The sequence below is a fragment of the Nomascus leucogenys genome, chromosome 12 (assembly GCF_006542625.1).
Source record: "Nomascus leucogenys isolate Asia chromosome 12, Asia_NLE_v1, whole genome shotgun sequence".
NCBI classification, from domain to species: Eukaryota; Metazoa; Chordata; class Mammalia; order Primates; family Hylobatidae; genus Nomascus; species Nomascus leucogenys.
This window is the reverse complement of record NC_044392.1, coordinates 64,184,224-64,207,030: the sequence shown is the minus strand read 5'-3', so window position 1 is coordinate 64,207,030 and position 22,807 is coordinate 64,184,224. Positions and strand designations below refer to the sequence as shown.

The 22,807-nt window shown below is 47.4% G+C and overlaps 1 protein-coding gene across 5 annotated transcripts in view; it reads right to left on the bottom strand.

Annotated features, from left to right (window-relative positions):
- KCND3 (potassium voltage-gated channel subfamily D member 3) overlaps nucleotides 1–22,807 on the bottom strand; it is a 216,271-nt gene that overhangs the window by 17,341 nt on the left and 176,123 nt on the right. The window lies entirely within an intron of this gene.

Sequence of the window (22,807 nt, the reverse complement as noted above, 5' to 3'; positions counted from 1 at the left end):
ACCATAAAATCCAACCATTTAAATTGTACACTTCAATGGTTTTTAATGTATTTAGAGAGTTGCACTCACATCACCGCAGTTTAATTTTAGAGCACTTCATAACCCCTAAAAGAAATGTGTACCCATTAGCAGTCAGTGACCATTCCATACCCCACCTCTCAGACTTAGGCAATCATGAATCTACTTTCTGTCTCTATAGATGTCCCTGTTTTGGACAATTCATGTGAACAGAACCATATATGTGGATTTTCGTGTCTGACTTCTTTCACTGAATGTGTTTTCAAGGTTCACCCATGTTGTAGCATGTATCAGTACTCCATTCCTTTTTATGGCTGAATAACATTCCACTGTCTGGATAGACCACATTTTGTTAATTCACTCATCAGTTGATGACAGTTGGATTGTTCCCACCTTTGAGTTATTCTGAATAATGCTGCTATGAACATTTGTGTACAAGTTTTTGTGTGGACACGTTTTCATTTCTCTAGGAGTCATACGGTAACTATGTTGAATAGTTTGAGGAGCTGCCAAAATGTTTTCCAAAGTGGCGGTGCCATTTTACATTCCCACCAGCAATGAATGAGGGGTCTAATTTCTCCTTATCTGAGACAACACTTGTTATTGTCCATCTTTTTATAGCTATCCTGGTGGGTGTTATCTCATTGTGGTTTTGATTTGGATTTTCCTGATGGCTGATGATGTTGAACATCTTTTCCCCTTCCTTGGACTTTTACGTTAGGGACCAGATCAGTCTCTTTCAAAGAAGCTGATGCTGCAACAAGCAAAGCTCTGGAGCTGTTGGCAGCCATGCTGTCTGCCATGGGGAAAAGCGGGATTGCAGTCGGGGAGGAAGAAGGCTGGCACTAGCAGGAGATGCGTGATGGAAAGGGCAGTGATGGAGCTGGAGTTCCTGTTCTAATTCTTACCGAGGACCAGCTGTACCCCTGAGTTTCCTGTCGCTTAGCTGTTCCATCTTTCCTTTGACTCTGCTCACTAACAAATTACTGTTTTTGTTTAACCTTTTTTCATTTAGATCCTGTGGTAATGATGGTGGTGAGGCTGCTAACTGGTGATTGTTTGAAAGTAAGTTCCTCACGTTTCTAAATGACAGAGCTACTGTGAATTGAGGTCTTTAGGAGTCAAAAAGGATTTTAACAGGTTGTAATCATGGGTGAAACCAACCAGATTAATTTTAACAAAGATAAATGAGAACACCAGCATTTTTATTCAAATAATCAATGACGTATAGCTGATGGGAAAGACCTGGCTTCAAAAGAGTCTCTGTTAAAAATCACCAGGGAATTTAACTTCAACATCGTCCACCAGTATAAACAGGCTGTTAAAAACTTAATGCCATCCTTGGCTGGATTGATGGGAGTGCAGTGTCTGGAAAAAGGGAGTGGGTGTTGTACTCTGCTCCTAGATGCAGACCATTTCTAGGCTGCTGTGTCGAGTTCCGGGCACTGTATAGTCTATAGGACACTGATTAACTGGATCATGTCTAGAGAAGGGAGGCTGGGATGGTGAACTGTCTGGAATTCCTCTCAAGGGAAATAATCAAAGGAATGGGAACGTTTGGCCTGAAGAAGAGGAGTTAGGGAATGGAAGAATGGAAAGGAACAATGTACCAGGGCCTGTGCTAGGAACTTATCTGCATTAGTGGGTCTCATAGTAACCCACCCTATCAGGTAGGGTTAACCCACGTTAGGGATGAGGAGCGAAAGTCCAGAGAGGACAGGAACCTGTTCAAGGTCACTCAAGTAGTAAGAGGCAGAACTACTGGGGTTAGAGCGCAGCTTGTTTTCACTGCCCCTGCTCTTTCCATCACATCCTGCTCCTCCCAGGGTCAGAGAAGGACGGAAGGGGAAGTGAGGGTGGGGCTAGGGAGAGGACGGCTGTGGAAGAGGGCTGTGAGGAGTCAGCGGGAACTTAGCCCCTTCTCTTCACCTCCCCTCAGTAGCGGCAGCACAGCACAGTGGTTAAAAGTGTGGTCTCTGAGTGCCAGACTACCCAGGGCAAATCCTGGCTCTGCCACTTGTTAGCTGGGTGACTTCAGCCATGATACTTAAATCCTCTGTCTTCAATTTCCTGGCATTGATCAATTAATAGTACCTACGTCACAGGGTTGTTGTGAGGGATTGCATGAGTTACTTTTTGTGAAAGCTCAACCTGGCATATAGGAAGAGCTTTATTTATAAGTGTTTATTAAATAAACCCTGGGCCCAGACCATCATACTTTCTAAACTGGACTTCTGCAAAAGTCTCTTAACCAGAATTAATTCTCACTTCTACTTTTGTTCCCTTTATATATATAAAAATATATTATAATTATAGATATGTAATTATAATTTATATTATTTTATATATATAAAATAATAACAATTTTTGAGCTCAAGTGATCCTCCCACCTCAGCCTCCTGAGTAGCAAGGACTGCAGGTGGTTGCCACCATGCCCAGCTGATTTTTTATTTTTGTAGATGTGGGTTTCAGAATGTTTCCCAGGCTGGTCTAGAACTCCTGCCCTCAAGTGATCCTTCCATCTTGGCCTCTCAAAGCACTTGTATTGCAGGTGTGAGCAATCACACCCAGCCAGAAGCATATTCTTTTTTTTTTTTTTTTTTTTTTTAAGACGGAGTCTCGCTCTGTCGTCCAGGCTGGAGTGCAGTGGTGCAATCTCGGCTTACTGCAACCTCTGCCTCCCGGGTTCATGCCATTCTCCTGCCTCAGCCTCCGAAGTAGCTGGGACTACAGGTGCCCATCACCATGCGTGGCTGATTTTTTGTATTTTTTTAGTAGAGATGGGGTTTCACTGTGTTAGCCAGGATGGTCTCGATCTCCTGACCTCGTGATCCGCCCGCCTCAGCCTCCCAAAGTGCTGGGATTACAGGCGTGAGCCACTGCGCCAGGCTAGAAGCATATTCTTAAAATGCAAATCAAAGCATGTCATTTCTGCTGCTCAAAGCACTTCAATAAATGTTTGTTGAATGTATGAGTTAATGAGTAAATTAACTCAACGTTGTTGCAAAGACTACATGGCTATTACACAGTAAACACTCATTAAATGGCAGCTAATTATGAGTGTAATGACCGTGGTGTGCAGGGCCCTTTATCCCATGGTGCCTCCTGGGGCCCACCTGGGCAGAAGACTGAAGTAGGGGAGCTAATGGTGATTCTCTAAGTCCTAATGGCATTTATGGCCTATTTTCTCTGTGGAATTTTGAAGAAAGAAGGGGTAAGAAAAGAAAAAAACAGAAACAGTCTTGGCTTAGAAAAAAAAATTTAAGCCCAAAGTTTAAACCCAAAGCCTTATTTCCTTTTTGTCTTCCTCTGCTCATGCAAATAAGGACTCTCCTCTTCTGTCTACCCTAGCTTTGTGGGTAGGGATAGTAAGGGATGAGAAAGCCCTTTCTGGAGGTGACATCCCAGGTACAGGTGAGCTGTGGCGCCCCACCCAGAGTTAGGACTCACACTCAAACCCTATCTGGGGCCAGTGTGGAGGCAGCTGTCTGCCCTGAGCAGGTGGAGGCTCAGGGACTCTGCTTCGGTTGCTCTTTCTTTCCCAGCACATCCTCAGTAATCCACAGTAATGTCTGGACTGAGGCAAAAGCAAGGAAGCTTACCCTCCTAATATGGAAGGCTAATTAATTTGTATTAGGGCTTAGGGATAATTAAACTTTTTATCTGAACTTAAGCTGCACAAACCACCTGACTTGTACAATTAATTGCTCCCTTCATTTCTTCCTCCAGGTGCTGAGAGATAAGTGCAAGCCAAGCTCCCCCATCCAGTTTTGCCTGTCTCTCAGGTGGGGGCACAGCTGCCTATGTGGTGGGGGGTCCATTCTTTACTGGAGACCAGGGCACTGCCCAGTTAGGGCCCAGCTGCTGCGAGCTCAACCAGGGAGACACATCTTCAATGAGTTTCTGCAAGGATGATGTCTCAGCCTCACTGCCACACCCACTGCTGCACCTATCTTCTCCACTGGGATGCCCCTGAACTTGGCTTCCTGGAGCCTTAGTGTTGGGGATGGGGGTGGGGCACAGAAGCTGTCCTGTTGGGTGGGACCAGGGTGAGGAGAGTTCTTAGAGCAGACTGGGCCACCATAGAGAGTTCCAGGGATTCAGACCTCTGTGGCTTCCTCCTTGTCCAGGGGCAAAAGACAACAGTAAACCATCATGTAAGACACCAAAAATACCAGCCAGGGCTGAGTTCATCCCGTGACAAACACCTGTGCAGCCTCTTTTCATGTCCAAATCCCCTTCCATGAGTAGATACTATTATTATCCCCATTTTACAGATGAGGAAACTGAGGCACAGAGTGGTAAGTAATATGCCCAAGGTCACTTGGCTAGCCAGCTGCAGAACTGGGGCACAGACCAGGTCCCTTTGATTCCAAAGTCTATGCATAGCCACTAGTTATCTGGCCCAAGGCTATGGCTCCTGGGGAGCCAACATGGCAGGCAGCAGTCCTGGTAGAGAGCAAGGGAGGAGAACACTTCAGAGGCGACCAGATCTAGGGCATCAGCCTAGCCACAATTCTACAAAAACACTTTAGCCCTATGCTGTCAAGTCTCAAGGTGGGAGACTTGGGAAATGAAATGAAACCCCATATCACCTCTCCTTTCTACCACATGCACCCCCTACCCCCAACACACACCTCTGCTCATGTCTCTGCAGCTGGGCACTCTCCTGGGCTCACCTGCAAAGTGAGCCCTAGCAGTGAGCCAGGAACCAAAAAGATAGGATGGCTTTTAGGAATCTTGAAGTTCCTCTGAAGACACCACCTGGGGGTGGACCCAGACGGGACAGATGAGGCTCAGAGCAAGGTAATCTAATAATAATCACAGTGGCAATTCAGTAATAATTTATTTTTGTTTAGCATAAGTATGGGCCATTTAATTATCATCACCTTACAAGGTACTATTAGCCCCATTTTTGAGATGAGGAAACTGAAGCTCAGAGAAGTTAAGTAATGTGCTCAAGATCATCAGCTTATCCAAGCCAGTGCTCCACACCAGGCTTGTCTGACTTCAGAGCATTCCGCTTTCTCGCTGGAGGAGGAGAGGAATGAGCTGAAGACCTGGCTAATCCACATGAGAAAGAACAGCCTCTTTGTGACAGAACGATTTATAATCCTTTGGGTATTTACCCAGTAATGGGATTACTGGGTCGAATGGTATTTCTGTTTTTAGGTCTTTGAGGAATTGCCACACTGTCTTCCACAACGGTTGAACTAATTTACACTCCCACCAACAGTGTATAAGTGTTCCTTTTTCTCTGCAACCTCACCAGCATCTGTTATTTTCTGACTTTTTAATAATAGCCATTCTGACTGGTGTAAGCTGGTATCTCACTGAGATTTTGATTTATATTTCTCTAATGATCAGTGATGTTGAACTTTTTTTCCTATGATTGTTGGCCGCATGTATTTCTTTTGAAAAATGTCTGTTCATGTCCTTTGCCCACTTTTTAATGGGGTTATTTGCTTTTTTGCTTGTTGACTTGTTTAAGTTCCTTATAGATGGTAGATATTCGACCTTTGTGGGATTGCATAGTTTGCAAACATTTTTTTCCCATTCTGTAGGTTGTCTGTTCACTCTGTTGGTAGTTTCTTTTGCTGTGTAGAAGCTCTTTAGTTTAATTAGATCCCATTTGTCAATTTTTGCTTTTGTTGCAATTACTTTTGGCATCTTTGTCATGAAATCTTTGCTCGTTCCTATGTCCAGAGTGATATTGCCTAGGTTGTCTTCCATATCATAAAGACACATGCATGTGAATGTTCATTGCAGCACTATTCACAATAGCAAAGACATGGAATCAACTTAAATGCCTATCAATGGTAGACTAGATAAAAAAATGTGGCACATATACACCATGGAATACTATACGGCCATAAAAAAGAATGAGACCATGTCCTTTGCAGGAACATGGATGGAGCTGGAGGCCATTTTCCTTAGCAAACTAAGTCAGGAAGACAAAACCAAATACTGCCTGTTCTCACTTTTAAGTGGGAACTAAGTGATGAGAACACATGGACACATAGAGGGGAACAGCACACACTGGGACCTATTGGAGGGTGGAGGAGGGAGAGGATCAGGAAAAATAACTGATGAGTACTAGGCTTAATACCTGGGTGACACAAGTTTACCTACATAACAAACCTGCACTTGTACCCCTGAACTTAAAGTTAAATAAAAAAAGAAAGAACAGCCTTGAGACAATGGAGAAACTTTCAAAGTGGCATGAACCCAGAAACCCTGCTGGGAGGTTCTCTGGGAGATGTTTCCTGAGCTCTGCCAGTTGAGAGTCCTGGGAAAAGGGGTGGGCAACCCTTCCAGACCATTGCTGTGGTTTGCTCTGGCTTGCAGAGTCACAGCCAGTCACAGCAGCAGGCTCCTGGCCAAGATCACTTTACCACTGTTGGCCTGTGGCAATAATCTTGTCTTGCCACCTCAATGGCTGTGCTGGGTGACAGAGCTGTTATTCTAAACTGGTGGTTCTCAAACTTTAGTGTGCATCAGAATTGCCTGGAAGGCTTGATAAAACATAGATTGCTGGGCCCCAGTCTCAGATTTCTGATCCTGTAGCTCCGGAGTGAGATGTGAGAATCTGCATTCTAAGTTCCTAGGCATCACTGATGTTGGTGATCTGGGGACCACTGCTTTAAATCATCCTCTCTCCATAGGTCACAGATCTGTAGACTCATAGCATGTCAGCAGAAAGGGGTCATAGCAACCAGCTTCAGACCAGTCATGCGTACATGAGGAAACAGACAAAGTCAGACATCGGGTGGGAGATCCTGCCTGTTCATCCAGAGGGATTCTCTGCACACTGTCTACTCCACTTACCCATAGCCCCTTGCACTGGCCAATACTTTTCCCCCCATCCTCCTGGATTGATGAACTCATCAAACATCTGCTGGGTGTTTGTTAGGACTGGGAATACAAAGCTAAATAGACAGGTATGTCCTCTGCCCTCAAGGAGCTTATGATGTTTATAGGGAAGACAGACAAATAAATCCTGATGATGGTCCAATGTCACAACACTACAAGAAGGATGTATGCAGGGTCCTGTGTGAGCACAAAGGAGGGGCCTCTAAATCAAACTGGAGGGTGGTCAGAGGATCTCTTGGAGGCAGCAGCACAGGCTGACTTCTGAGCTGTGAAGGAAGAACTATGAGAAATTACTGGCTGGAGTAAAGGGTAGGTGGGAGATGAGGCTGGAGGGGTAGTCACTTGAAGATCCTTCTGGGTTAATCCAGGAATTTGAACTTCTTCCTGAAATCAGCAGGTTTCCGGTGAAGGATTTTAAATGATATGAAAAAATATTCATCTTTGAAAGATCACCTTGAAAGCAGTGTGGTGGATGGATTGGATGGGGATGAAGGTAGAGACAGGGAAACCAGTTAGCAGGCTACTGCATCAGTCCAGGCAGGAAAGGCCTGAGCCAAGGCAATGACACAGTGGGGATGGGAAAGAGAGGACAGATAGGTACTTATTATACCTATCTGTCCTTTTCTGTTGGGCTTAGTAACTGACTCACTGTGAGGGTGGAGGGGAGAATCTTGGGGTGAGGCTCAGGCTTGGGAAATGGGGCAGCCCCTTCCATCTCTAGCCAAGCTCCCACCCTTCCCTTCCTTCTATTGTCACATGCTCCTGCCACACTGTATGCATCTGTGCTCCCATAGGCACTGGGCTCCTCCATGACTCCAAGCTTCTATCCAGGGCTTTCTCTCAGCTGAGAATGGCCTTCTCTCTCTCTCTTTGCTAGGTAACTCAGACTCCTCTTTCCAGATGCTGTTCAAATGTCACCTCCCTGGGCTTTCCCTGACTTCCCCAGGCAGAGTATTACCTATTCTTGTCTTTCCATCTTGGTTGGAGCACTTACTCCTTTATACCCTGACATACCTCCCCAAAATGTCTATTTCCCCTATTGAAATAAGAGCAATCTGAGGACAGGGCTTTCTATCTCTGGATCCCTGGTGCCTGACATGCTGCACAATGCCGAGTAGGGACTCAATTGTTCATGAGTGAATGAGAAGGAAAGCAATCCCCCTGGTGTGTGTTCCATGGACTGGATTGGCTCCTGGGACTGACTTCTTGAATCAAACTGCAAGCTCCAGGAGAAGAGAGGCTGTATCCTTGGTACCTACAACCATGCCTGGCACAGGAAGGGCACTCAAGACATCTGTTGAATGAGTGAATGAATTATGAAAAGATTATCAGTAGAACTGCTGACTCGGCATACTGGATCATCAGAGGGCCTTTCTGCTGCAAAACACTTCTATCCTAAAGTATACTTTTTAATGCACTGTATGATTCACTTGAAGAAGGGGAATCTATCTCACCTCCAATAAAAAGGAACAAATCTAAGGCCACATCACAGCTGGGAGGAGTCAGCAGTAAGCAGAGGGAGGAATATTTGCTTTGAGGGATACATGAACAGTAACCAGGTGATCCCTGATTTGTCACTGGGAGATGGAACCTTGGGCTAAAAGCAAACAGAGAGAACTTTAAGTTGGGCCTCGAAATGGGCTGAAGTCATCCCAAGATGGTAGTACTACCTGACTTATGAGCAAACCATATTTAAATCCTGTCCAGAGGTAAACATTCTTAACCTAGGGCTTCAGGATTCCCATAGATTAAGATCAAGTAAAATAAATCATAAGAAAGCAAGCAACCAACAGTGAGTCAACCAAACAAACAAGCAATAGATTTAGACCCTCCCCAAGAACTTCAGATACTAGAATTGATAGATACAGAACAGTTATGTATGAAATGTTTTCTAAAAATAAAGCATAAAATCACAAAGATTAGCAAGCAATAGAACACTATCACGAATCACAATGCAGATGTGAAAAAGAAACAAATGGAGTTTCTAGAAGTGAAAAAGTTAAATGTTAAAATTATTACTGAGTATAATGCCTTAAACCAACTGGTTATTCTTATTGGGCATCTTCTAAAGTGGATGTCCTCTTCCCAACCTAATTCTTGGGAACCCTCCTGTTGTCACTTGGCCCAAGAAGTTCTTGTACCTGAGTCTATTCCTATTACGGCAAGAAGGAGGGCAATAAAGACCAGAGAGCTGCCTGCACCAGCCCTGTCACCAAAAGAGGTGATCACTGTAGCCCATCGCAGAGCACAATGAAGTCTGGTTCTTGTAGAGACATAATTCCTTCAGCCTGCACAGCTCCTAGGAAAAACACACTGATATGGATGAATACAGAGAGTGTGAGCAGACTGCAAACCAGTGTTAAAACGAGACAGAGATGGAAGAGCAAATGCTAGCCAGCCACCTGTGGGATAAAAACCAGGAAAGGAAATGTCATCAACTTCACTACTGGTCTCCTGTCAATAGGAAGATACTAAAATGAAAATTGGGATTTGGTTATTTGTGGTGATGCTTCCTAAATGTCTAGTCAGTTGTTCCCTGCCCTATGGATGCATTGGCTCAGAGTGTAGTCTACAAGGACATTTGTACTTTGGAGGGGAAAAGTAGAAGCGCTGAAGCTCAAGAGGCTGTGAAGCCACTTGCCCCCTGCCTAGTGATGAGCCAGCCCCTCAGCTCTGGAGAGAGCACACGCCCTGACCTGGGGCATCCCTGGGTGGGGCTGGGAGCCATGCTGGCAGGGCGAAAGCCCAAGCCCAATTATGAGAGGCATGCTTTTACAGAGACTGGGCCTTGCTCAGTCCATTCTTCCCAATCCCAGATCCCAGGAAACTTCTCATTTATCTCTCCAGGCTCTTGGGAGTCGGGGTTCACAAGAAAGAGACATGAGGAGCAGCACATGTGTTTGGTCAAGCGGTGGAGCCCTTGTCCCTCAGGCCTGTACCATCTGTTTCTCTTTCTCCGTATGTTCACACAAAAGCCTTTTCCCTGGGGCTGCTTCTCAGCCTTCTGCTACCCTAGGCTAGCACACATTCCTCAGAAAGGGAGGAGCTGCCTCAACTGCACAGTAGAGCAACTGCCATGACTAGCCCTGGTTAGTGCCAAAGTGGGCATGTAAGGCAGAAGGGAGGGCTGGATGCTGGGAGAATGTGGGAAGGTGGGAAGGGCTCCATGCAGTCTGTGCAGCAGAAGCAGGATTGGCCAGAGTCAGAAACCTTTATGCCCTGACGTATCTCCCAAAAATAGCACTGCTAGAGGTGGTGAAGCGTCAAAGTGGAAGTCCACAGAGGTGACAGGGAGCTAGGACACAGAAGCTGGCCTGGTCAACCAGACAAACTCTTATGGCCAGAGTCTTCCCTGAGGTTCAGTCCTGCCTCTCCTCGCACACCCCTGATTCTGCCTTCTGTGGCTCCAGGTGGGATGTGGTTGAGGTAGTGACAGGCGGGAGGTAGAAGCGGGCAAGAGGCAAAACGGTAGCAGTAGTGACCAGAGGAGTCTTAGCCCCAGGCCAGGCCAGATTGAGTGCTTAGCGGTTTGGCCAATTGACCCAATATATGGCCACCAGGTGTCCCCACTCTTCAGAGCACTCTGCTCTCCACTGCTCATAGGGTAAATCCAGGTTGCTCCAACTGTCCTTTGCAAATCTGATCCGGCATTCCCCAAGCTGTGCTGCCCTCCATCTTGGGCATCCTCTCTTCCCTTTTTCACCCATCCTCGTCCTCTGAGAACCAGAAGTTATCCCTCTTCCATTAAGTCTCAGACTCTTACAGGTCTTGAAGGGTTGTACAGGGTGGCAGGACCTACACCCACGTGGCACAGGGATCCTCTCCACGGCGGCCTTTCAGCCTACTGGTGAACTTGCCAGGCACAGGCTTTGGAGCCAGACAGACCTGTGCAGAAGTCCTTGCTCTCCCACTACCCAGCTGAGAGACCTCAAGCAGGCACAATTTCCTGGGCCTCAGTTGACTCATCTGAACAATGGAATAGCAATAAACTACCTCGCAGCGTTGTTATAAAAATCAAGTCTGTAAAAGCATTTCATGATCTGTGCAGTGGCAGACAGTGCTTAGTTCTTCTGCATGAAACAACTTGGGCCATGGTTGGGTTGCTCACATCATCAGCTTTCCTGTAACTTGCACCTGTGAGTGCCACTTCTGCCATTGGTAACTCCAGAGTACATCTGCCCCTCTGTCAACACCACAGCCTTCCTCCAAGCTCTGAAAGCACCGCCTGCTCCTCATCTCATTTGGCTGCACTGCCAGTGGCTGTTTCACACTTGCCTGCCCCCGCTCTGGCAGGCCCTAAGCTGGGTACAAGACAATGTCATGCAAAGAACATAGGCCTTGGAGTCAGAAGTCTCTGGCCTGCAAGTCTGCATCTTCCTCTCTCTAGTTGTGTGACTTCGGGGCAGCGACTTAGATCTCTAAGCTTTAGATCCTTCAGCTGTGAAATTGAGAATAAAGTCTCCCTACAGGGAATGGTTAATATACACTAACAGACCCCACAGTGCAGCACTGACAAGATGCTTGTTTCATGTCTCTACCCACCAGATGGTAAGCTGCATGAGAGCAGGCCCAGTGCAGTACTAGGCACATAGTAGGAATGTCACATCGAGCCTGTAGCAGGACTAAATGGATCCCCAACTTAACTATGGCCTCTAACCTCATGTTGGGTACTTAAAATCCTGCTCAGGGCCTAGGGCCAATTGAATGTTTCAACTTAGCCGTGGAAGACCCAGAAGAGCCCTTTCACATCTTGCAAGCTTCCAGCTCTGGGCTCCGTGCTTCTGGGTTTGGTTTGACCCAGCTCAGTAAATTTGACTGAACATCAAACATTCTCCTGAAGTATTTCTTCTGCTTTGGAAGGCAGAAATGGAGCTGTGTGCTGTACACTGGCTCACCTGACTCCCTGAGGCTGTGTGGGGTGAGGAGGCTCCTCCTGCAGTCCTCAGCAGGGGCCTGGTCTGGACACCTGCCTGCAAAGGACAGGAGCCAGGGCCCCTTCGGCTTCTATCTTTAAGTCTCTGGTTCTTTGAGCCTTTGCCTTTTTTCTCTGTTTCCTCCCCTCTAGTTCCAGGTGAGATGCCCTCTGGTGTGACACCCTAGCACCCTAGCCTTACCCGCCCCCACCCCATGTGAGCTGGTGACAGTGGAGGCCTCGTTTGCCTGGGACACCTCTGCCTCTCCACAGCCTCGCACAGCACCTGCCATGCTGTAGGGTTCCATTACATGTTTTATAAGTACATGGATGCTTCTCTGATTCTCTTTCAGTCTCTGCCTCTCTTAGATCCCCATGTCTTAGCTGCTCCAGCCAGCCTTGTCTGTGCTGAGATATGCTAGGGTCAGTTTTGGGGTGATTAGAGGTGGTCCTTAGGGATGCTGGTTGTGTGTGTGTGTTTGTGTAAAATTCCTCGTAGACACCAAGCCCCCAAATGGACACGTCACTTTCTCCTCACCCTGTCAGAGAAACCCTCTGATATTCACCATCACACATACACTCACACAAGGTTGGAGATGGAAAAACCTTAAAAATCATCTGCTCCATGCATACTGAAGTATTTATGGGTGAAAGGACCTGTATGTGGACTTTTCTTTAAAATACTCCAGGAAAAAATGAAAGGCAAGTGAGAAATAGGATGTGCAGTGTGCTGAAGCCAGGTGGGTGGGTGCATGGGCTTTCATTCACCACCCTCTCTGGTTTTGTATACACTTGAAATTTTCCATAATTAAAAAGTTAGAAAAAAAAAACTTCATTAAAAGAAGAACCATCAACTCCAACTCCCTTCTGAGGCCACTACTCATTTTGCGCATGTGACAAACAGTCCTGCAAAATCCCACGTGCCTTCTTTAACTTTTCTTTATGTGGGGCTCATCTTCCCAACTAGATTCTTGCTTCTTGAGGGCAGGGCTGTGTTTTACGCTACTTTACATCCTTTTTATAATAGCGCTTATAGAAGGGCAGGCATCAATGTCCACTAGACCGAGCTCCCCAGCCCTTCCCCTTGGACCGAGGCCTTCTTTCACATGCCTCATGTCCTTGGCATTGACTCCGTTTCTGTCCCCCAACCCCTGCTGCTGCCCAGCTCCTCCCTGGCTTCCGCCAAGGTGACAGGGTAATGCTATGGCCAGGGACTCTCCTGTTTCCTTGGCAATCAGAGCCTTTCTTTAGCCCTGGCAGCATGCTCTCCTTGTTGGTCAATATTTAGTTTAATTTAGGTTCTAATCAGGCAGGAAAGAGGCAGGTGGGCTTAGGGGTTGCTACAGGGCTAGCAGGGACCCATCTGTCAGCCTCCCCCACACCCTGTTGTGACTGCACGCATTTTATGTTTGCTCTGAACCCTCCTTTTACAACATTTCTGCTCTCTGCCCTTCAATTAACCTCCTGTGTTCTGGGTCTGACCTAGCTGCAGTGTGCGGGGAAGGGAACATGCTGGGGTCACTTGCAGGGCTCCGCAAGGCTTCCTCAGCAGCCCTGCCTGTAGCTTCTGCGGGAAATCTAGCTGACCCCCAGGGAAGAGGCTGGAGTGAAGGTGCCCTGCTCCACTGCTGGGGAGAGTATGCGAAGTCACAATGGATGAATGCTTACTATGTGCCAGGCACTGGTCCAAGTATTTTGTGACTGTTAGTTTATTTAATTCTCCAAACAACCCCAGATAGGGAGATGGGTTCTATAATTATCCCCATTTTGCATATTAGGAGACTAAGGCTTGGAGAGGTTAAATAATAATTGCCAAATCATAGCATGAATTAACAGTACAGCTGAAGTTGGTGCCCGGGCGGTCTGCCTCAGGCGCCTAGGCCCTTGACTGCTGCCCTTCAGTGAGGGCGGATGCTGCACGCAGGACAGACAGCACAGGAGGCACCACCGCCTTCCCCGCCTCCCTGTCCCGCACTCCCCTAAGGGCCTGGCTGAGGGCGTGGCTGACAGCACGGGCGAAGCACAGGGAGATCCTCCCAGCTGCAGGGTGGCGGGTGGATCAAAGAAAGGGCAGGGGACTTCTTGGCTACAAAGCAGAGCCAGGTGGCGTGGAGGAAAGGGTGGCCTAAGCTGACAGGCAGGGTTTATTTATTTCCTTTCTCTTTGTCACAGGGCCCCTTCAAAATGACTCAACAGATATTCCATTAATCTCAATGGAATATCAACCCCAACAGGGGAAAAAAAAAGTAAGAAAATCCTCAAGAAGAGAACGCATATATCTCAGCCTAGTCCACCAGACAGGGCACGTGGGGACACTGTTGGGAGGAACTCTTCCAGGCTGGCCAGAGATCCACTGCCACAACCTGGATGCCACAACCTGGGGGGCACCTGGGCCAGCCTTGTCCCCTCACCCTTGCCTCAGTCTGGCTGCACTTTCCAGTCTGCCCTCTCTGTCTCCCAGTTGGTAGGTTCCTTTCTGAGCCCCTCACAGTCAGACTGACACATACCCTGTGCGTTTCAATAAGCCTCCTGTTTGGACAGTATGAAAATTAATCTTAGAAATGTTATCAAGTCCAAAAGGAAATTCCTAGGGGAATGTAAGTCAACCTCTTTTAAAGAGCATGGCTAAGCAGAGACCTTAAACTTTAGGGAAAAACCAAACTCCTTGAGAACAAGAGTCAAGCGAAGAGTGGGGGGACGTGGAGAGCTGGAGTCTGCCGCTGGCCCACGTGGCTGAGGGAGCGCCTAAGGAGAATTCAGTGAGCCTCCTGTGTGGACGGTGTGAAAATTCCCTGCGGCTGCAGAGCAGGGCAGCAACCTGCATGTGGGGGACAAGTAATTACAGAAGGACAGAATGAAAACAGAGGCTCAGAGGTCTGGGACCAAGGTATCCTGGAGCAGCTGCTGGGTTACTTCCTGGTGGCAGGAGGGGGACAGGAGGGCAGGAAGAGGAGAGAAAAGAACATGAGGTGAGCCAGGGGAACACTGTGGTTCCCCTCAGGCCAAATCCGAAATCCTGTCTGGCCTTCCCGAGGGGCCTTTTCACCAAGCACCCTCTTCTCTGAGGAGCACCCCTGCTATGACACTGGCTCCCAGCTGCTGGGTCCTCACCTGCCTCCTGTGTGCTGCAGCTCCAGGGGACATCTGTCTCCCATAGAACGGGGCCACTCAAAGCGGGGGCACATCTTTTTCAACAGAGACCTTCTACACTAGTGGGGAGTGTCTGCACAGCCTGGCCTGCTGTTTCTCCTGGGGACACTCCTGTTGATGTGGAAGCCCTGCTTATGGTGGACGTGCTCATGGCCCTCACGGCCCAGCCCTCCCATTCTCCTCTGAACTCTCGCCCATGTACTTTAAATGGCTTTTATGCTCCTCTTTTCCATTCCCAAGCACGGCATAATGGGAACACTATGGGCTTTGGGCTCAGAACAATTGTGGTCCTCAACCTGGGGATCACTTGATTGGGTTAAGATTTTTAACCATTGTTTTCTCATCTGTAAATGGGAATATTTATATTTACTCATCTCACATGGTTATTGTGAGGAAAATAAGAGAAGAGATATCCACTTCCAGTAATGTAAAACTAAGCAGTTTGAATAAACCCTTCTGCTGAGGATAATTTAAAATGCTGGATGAAATATAACAAACATTTTCTTAAAAACATCAAAGACATAATAAAGTAATAAGGAACCATGGGCCATAATCTCTGAGGAAGTGAGAACTCAAAGAGGTAAGCCCAGTATTCAACCCCACCCTTGCCTTTAAAAAAAATTAATCCAGAAGTAACAGTGACAACAATGAGCTGTGGTTTTTGCAGCTTCCCCACCCAGCTCTAAGATAGGAAGCCTAAATAAATACCCTACACTTCACTCAAAGTTGGGGTCCTGAAGTGCTTTACCTTCAGGGTAAAGATGAACTGAGAGTAAATATCTCCTCTGTGGACTTAAAGCCTTGAATTTAGATTAAGGAATTTGGGTTAAGGAGGTCCTGGACTGGTAACATTCCCAGGTGACTAGCACAGTAAATTGAAATCCTCTCTGGAGGAAGAATACTGATTCTAAACCACAGATTATCCTTCAAATAATTTTCAAATACACTGACCAGGATAGAGTCAAAGATAAAGCATATAAGGGAAGAAGACACCATGAGTAAGAACCAGAAAAAAATGATGATAAAAAGAGACCCCCAAAGAAGTGACATATAGTCATGCACACGCATAATGACATTTTGGTCAGTGATGAACTGCATATATGATGGCAGTCCTATAAAATTGTGGTATCGTATTTTTACTGTACCTTTTCTATGTTTAGATAGGTTGAGATACACAAATACTTGTCATTGTGTTACAGTTGTCTGCAGTATTCAGTACAATAACATGCTATGGCCAGGCGTGGTGGCTCACGCCTGTAATCCCAGCACTTTGGGAGGCCGAGGTGGGTGGATCATGAGGTCAGGGGTTTGAGACCAGCCTGGCCAACATGGTGAAACCCCATCTCTACAAAAAATACAAAAATAGCTGTGTGTGATGGCGGGTGCCTGTAATCCCAGCTACTCAGGAGCCTGAGGCAGGAGAATCACTTGAACCTGGGAAGCAGAGGTTACAATGAGCCTAGACTGCACCATTGCATTCCAACCTGGGCAACAGAACAAGACTCCGTCTCAAAAAAATAAAATAAAATAAGATAACATGCTATACAGGTTTGTAGCTTAGGAGCAATAGGCTAAACCACATACTCTGGAGTGTAGCAGGCTATATCATCCAGGCTTGTGTAAGTACACTGTATGATGTTTGCATAAGGATAAAATTGCCTAACAATGCATTTCTCAGAACGTATGTCCATTGTTAAGTGATACATGGCTGTATCGGAAGTATCAGACACAGACCACCATGATAACAATTCAAGAAAATATAATAAAGGCAAGCTTGAACATTTTCTTAAGAAATGGGAACTAAAAAGTGACCTAGAAATGTTGAAAATACCCAAATACAAATTCAAGAACTAAAAAGCACAACAACTAAAATTAAGTATGCAATGAATGGGTTTATTAAATGCTAAATAAACACAGCTGAAGAGAAAATTAGTGCACTGTAGGTTAGAAGGAACTATCCAGAATGTAGCACACAGAAACAAACAGGAAAGTCCACGCACCTTGTATAACGCCTGGGATAGAGAAGTAGGAACTCAAAAAATGTTACTTTCATCCTTTTCCTCTTTCAAGTCTTAAAAAAACACTGCTCTTTCAGAAAACCTTTTCTGATTCACTTGGCCTGACGTCTGCCACTCCATTTCTCTGAATTTTTTCAGCATCTTTGTAATTGGTTTGTTCATACTGACAGGTACTCACTTATTTCCTGAGATCAATGAATGCAAGAGTTAACGCCTCCCCCAAAACTAATGCCATTGGTCAAAGTTTTCCTGGTCCACAAACTCATTCCTCCTCTGTGCCATGATGATGTACAAATGCAAGAGCTTGCTTATTAGAGGTATTGCTCCGAGGAAAAGGCGTTAGTTGAATTCCAAAATATGGTCTGCTTCCTGACCCTGTTCCTTGGTCAATGCTGTGTCAAGACAACTGTGGGCTAAAGGCCACAACAAATACCTCAGTGTTCATGGTAAACAGAGAGCATGCATAAGCCCTCTCAGGCCTTGCTCTCCTCTGTTATTAGAGCTTCTCATCTCAGCTCATTCTGGAAATTCTGATGCACAGAGTTGGTGAGGGGAAGTGGCTAGAGATGGACATCAACGGGACCAACAAAATCCCCAGCTCCAAGAGGAGACTGCCAACTCTGCAAAAACTGTTAAATACTTCTGCTCTGCAGCGCCTGTTTAAGGACTTGGAGAACCAAGATGTGCCTTGCCAAAGAGGCCTCTTGTATGTTGACTTTAAGTGTCTGCCCTTCATTCTCAAGCACCATGAAGCGAGAGGGAGGGGACGCCCTGAACGACCCCATCCTCCATCCCTAATCTGGATCATCTCAGACCCCTGGCCAGACCAGGGCCAGTGGCCTGTCTCCCTTTAAATAGGCCTGAAGTCTAAGGGAGAAGGATTGGAATTGGCTCTGGGAGAGAAAGAAGAGAGAAGTTTTGGAAGCCTGGCTGCTGGGCTGTGTTGAAATGGAGGAGCTATGGGTGGGGCCTGGGCTGCTGTTGAAGGTAGGGGTGGAAACCAGGGAAGTAGCTTTGTGCAGGCAGAAAGCAGAAGCTGTGGTAGTTGTGTTTTGATTAGTAAGAGCCCAAGGGGATTACAGAACCCAATGTCCTGGCCTTACCGGTTCTGTTTCAACAGCGGAAGATTATTTTTCTTTTTTTCTTTTCTTTTTTTTTTTTTTTTTTGAGACGGAGTCTCGCTCTGTCCCCCAGGCTGGAGTGCAGTGGCGCGATCTTGGCTCACTGCAAGCTCCGCCTCCCAGGTTCACGCCATTCTCCTGCCTCAGCCTCCCAAGTACCTGGGACTACAGGCACCTGCCACCACACCTGGCTAATTTTTTGTATTTTTAGTAGAGATGGGGTTTCACCGTGTTAGCCAGGATGGTCTCGATCTCCTGACCTCGTGATCTGCCCGCCTCAGCCTCCCAAAGTGCTGGGATTACAGGCATGAGCCACCATGCCCAGTCAGAAGATTATTTTTCTAGACTTGGAAAAATTGTCACATTTCCTGTGTGTGTGTGTGTGTGTGTGCGCGCGCGTGCGCGTGCCTGCAAATGCTTGCATGCATGCACCAACCCACTCATTTGATCAAAGGTTAAAACAATACTAAATGATAGCCTTTACATGTCAGACAATGGGCTGAGTGCTGGGGATTCAAAAATGACCAAGACAGGGTCCCCAACCTGCTCTGGGGATGTTCATCAGCTCCAGGGAGATGAAATTTCTCTTGATGGCTCCTCTCTGTGCCCATCCTGCTCTAGAAGCCTCTTCATTCACTGATTGGTATCTGGACCAACCAAATGGTTTTTCCTAGCCCCCTCCTGGGCTCTAAAGGCAGCACCGGAAATTTCAAGCAAGAAGCTGCTTCCTGGTCCAGCATCACCCAATGTGGACAGGATATTACTGAGATAAAAGATGCATGACCAGCTCTGGCTTTTGTCTGCCATTTCTGCTCAGGATCATGGAACAGAAGATCACCAAGGGGTCAGCGTATGAGGGGCCTCCTGAAGCTATTTGTGGCTCTATCTTGAATAAACTGGGTGAGCGATTGTGGCTCTTCTCACTTCTGGCTTTTATGTCCCTTCTTCTGATTTGGGGCTAGGTTAGGTGCCCTGGTCCAGTGACTGGTCTCTTCCAGTCCTTGATCCTACAGAATAGGCCTTTCCCTACCTGGAAGAGGGCAGCTCTCATGCTGGGACCGAATACCTTGAGAGGAGAGGCTCTTGGTTGCCCTGTGACCCAGGACAGGGCACAGAGGAAGAAGCCCCATTCTGGTGCTCCATCACTCCAGTTTTCCCAAAGGTTGCACCCAAAGGCCCATGCTGGGCACAGGCTGGCACCTTCTGACTTTCTCTCCAAGCTCCCATCCTGGCTGGAGAGACAGCAGGTGCCTGAGAACTATTCTCTTCTCAGTGAGAATCTATAGCCAATTAGTTGAGCCCAGAGAGGTGGAAAATGTCTCTCTCCAGCCCTGGAGCTAACAGCGAATCCACTGTTTCTTGTAGATGTCTCTGTGAAGGGCGAGAATGGAGTAACCTCCAGGATTCCAAGGAGCTGGTTTGAGGCTGTCAGCTCAAGGCTTTAATAACACAAAAGGCAAAGGTACACTCCACTAAGTAGCATAAAATAAGTGCAAAACTTGGCCATATTTTTTTTCCAGAGTCTGTCTAGGTTTTTTATGCGGGTGTGTGCAAAGAGCAGGAACTCTCCCTGGGGTCCAACAAATTGGGTCTTTGCTGTGAGGGGCTGTGGCAGCTGTAAAAGGAGCCAAGCCAATAATTGGGTTAAAATAATTGGTCTCAGGATGTGCACTCCCTCTAGCCTCTGCCTGTCACCCCTCCAGCTTCGGAGCCTCAGGAAGCCTGACACACACACCCGGCTGCTGCGGCATCTTCCTGACACCACGGTCAATGTTCCATTTCATTAGATCTTATCTGTATAAAACTGATGATCGGGGAGAGGGGTCTGAACAGTGTAATGGGGGAAGGTCCTGGTTCTATCACTATCCTGATGTGTGAGTCTTGGCAGGTCATCTTCCTCTCTGTGCTTTACTTTCCTCATCTGCTCAGACAGAGGAAGAAGAGAGGATCAGTGCTTACTGAGTGGGGCAACAGTGTGGCCGGTCCTGGACTAGGTGTTTTGTATACATTGTCTCTGTGTCCTGTGTTATGGTGAAAATCAGATGGAAAAAGAGAGGTCAAGGAATTTATACAAAACCAGAAAATACTACACCAAGATGAAAGTTGATGTATTTTTACTGCTTGCTACCCACACTCAGGAAATCCTGACAATGTTTGGCTCAAGAAATACGCAGAATAGCTGTGAGGGGTCTGTTCCTCCCTTACCTGGGTGTGGGCTCAGCTGTGAGGACTGGCTAAGGGGAGGGCGATGAAAGGACAGGGTGAGTCAATCTTTAAGGTTTGGGTATTTCTGAATCCCTGGGTGAATGCCACTTACTGAATTTCCAAGGCAAATGCGCTCTTCGGATCGTCCACCCCTAGGCCATGGACTCTCTGCCTCTCCTCTCTTCCCGTAGCACGCATAGTCAGACTTAGCTACCTAAGATGAAGCCTTCATTATTTTTAAAAAATCAATTGGCTCCATTATGGTATGACTAAAATTCTATTTTCAACTTTCCCTGGAGAGCTGTTACTTACTGGGAATAGGTAAGTATCATTAGCATTTTTTTTTGAGAGTTTGGGGCCTGGAGAGTTTAGGCTCAGACATTTCTATTTCTTTTTCCCCACCTGCCTGTTTCCTTGGCCCGGGTCAGAAATGACTTCAAGAGTTAGGGACAGTGCAGAGTGGTGATGAAGGACCAGTGAGAGCATTCCTTGCCGTGCCACGTCGGGCACGTCAGCCTTCCGGAGGGTCAGTGTTTTCATCTGGAAATGGGGGATGATGTTAATCCTGCATCACAGGACTATAGTGAGGACTGGAGGGGTGATGCTTGTGGGGTGCTGGGCACGGTGCCTGGTAAATGCTCAGTGAGCAGCAGCCATTTCTGTGAAAGGAAAGGCCTGGACAGCTGATCTTCACCAACAGTGATGACAAAGAGGGAAGATGAAGGTCAAGGCCAACTCCTGGCTCCACTGGTGGGTCTGGAGGAGCTGGTTTTCACACCCTCGGGGCCAGCTGCTCAGCTGATTTTGCCTGTGGCCTCTGTGTGCCACACCCTGCATGGGGAATTAGGGGAAATGCAGAAATGATGGTGAGGGTCCCTGGGCACCCACCACTACCAAACATAGAGCAGTGGTAGGGCTTAAGGCTGAGGGCCACAGTGTGAAGGTGCCATGAGATTGCAATGTGGCTTTCCTCCAGGGGAAGCAGGGGCAGAGTTCCTTGCACAAAGTAGACAATCATAAAAAATAAGGGCAGTGTGCATGTCACGAGTGCTTACTGCATGCCAAGCACCGTGCTAAGAACTTTCTTCAGGTGGACCTTTTACATTTTTAATCTGTACGAGGGCCCAGTGTAGTAGGTTCTCTTATCACCCCCATTTTACAGATGATGAAACTAGGCCTCATTTACTTAAGAACCTCTCTGGAATCACTCAGCTCATAAACAGTAGAAGTGGGCCTCAAACCCAGTCCTGCTTCACATGAGTATCTCAGCTAAAGCCCTTGAATTCATTGTGGCTACAGGGCACAGGGAGCCGGGCACAGGCTGGCAGGAGAAGCCCGAGGCCAGTCCCTGCTGCACACACTACTGCCGTCCCATCCCTCGGATTTTTCTTGCTTGGTTCTGGCAGCATCCAGGAAGATGTTCTCCAAGCATCCTGTGCCCCTCACTCCCACCAAGGTAGAGTCTGCCATCTAGAACTGCTAGAGGCAGGAGCAGCCAGTTCAGGCTCCAAAGTCAAGTAGTGGGCAGGAGTGGGGTGCTCCCATGAAAGTGAGGTGACCACAGGCTCCTGGGAATCCAACTATCGCCCCTATCTCCCCAGGTGAGACGAGCAGGTGAGGAGCTTGCCTAGAGGCCAGTGGACACAAGTGCCCTCCATGTGGGAGTGGGGGTATGGGAAGGGGTCATAGTGAAGTCACAGGGGCCCCCAGATCAGTCTTGGAACCCTAGCAAGCTCAGGGAGCTTGGAACCCTAGCAAGGATCAGAAGCCAGCAATTTCTGATGCCAGCCTGATCAGACTCCAGTCCCTCAAATTAATGCACGATCCAATTTAATTTCCCTTTAGAAAATTACATATTTTTAAAAAATACATGAAGAGTCAGAAAAGAGTCATGGCAACGAGGAGGCTGAGCATCAGAGCTGAAGCCAAGCCTCTTCTCCCTCAGCAGGGGCCTGTCTGGTCTTCTAGGTCAGAGCCTCCTGATCCTCTTCACATCATAGCACATGTGGAAGATGATAATATTTGCCTAGGACATTGGAGTCAACAGAGGCTGCCATCTGTAGTGAGAGGGTGAGCAGCTCAAGGCTCTAGCTGTCTTAGGCTCGCCTAGCCACAGCCGGGCCAAGGGGTCTGTGCCCCACACACCTGTACCAGGTGCGGAGGCTCTGCTCTGGGAATCTTCCCTAGCCAGGTGCTGGCTCCCTAGGTAGGTCAAAGGGTGCTGGACAGGTTCAGCTGGCACCGACTAGAACCTGCTAGGAGCCAGGCAGGCCTCATTTGTGGCTGCCCTTAATTCCCACAACAATCCTGTGGCAGCTGGGATTCCTTTCCTATTGTATAGATGAGGAAACTGAGCTTCAAAGGCATTCAGTGATTTGCCCAAGGCAACAATCATAGTCTTCAATGTGCTTCTATTCATTGTCAGGCACTGTGCTAAGTGCTTTATACACAACATCTCCCTCTGTTGGGGACCCTGCCCCACCAACGTGCTGGCAGTCTCCCCGAGCTTT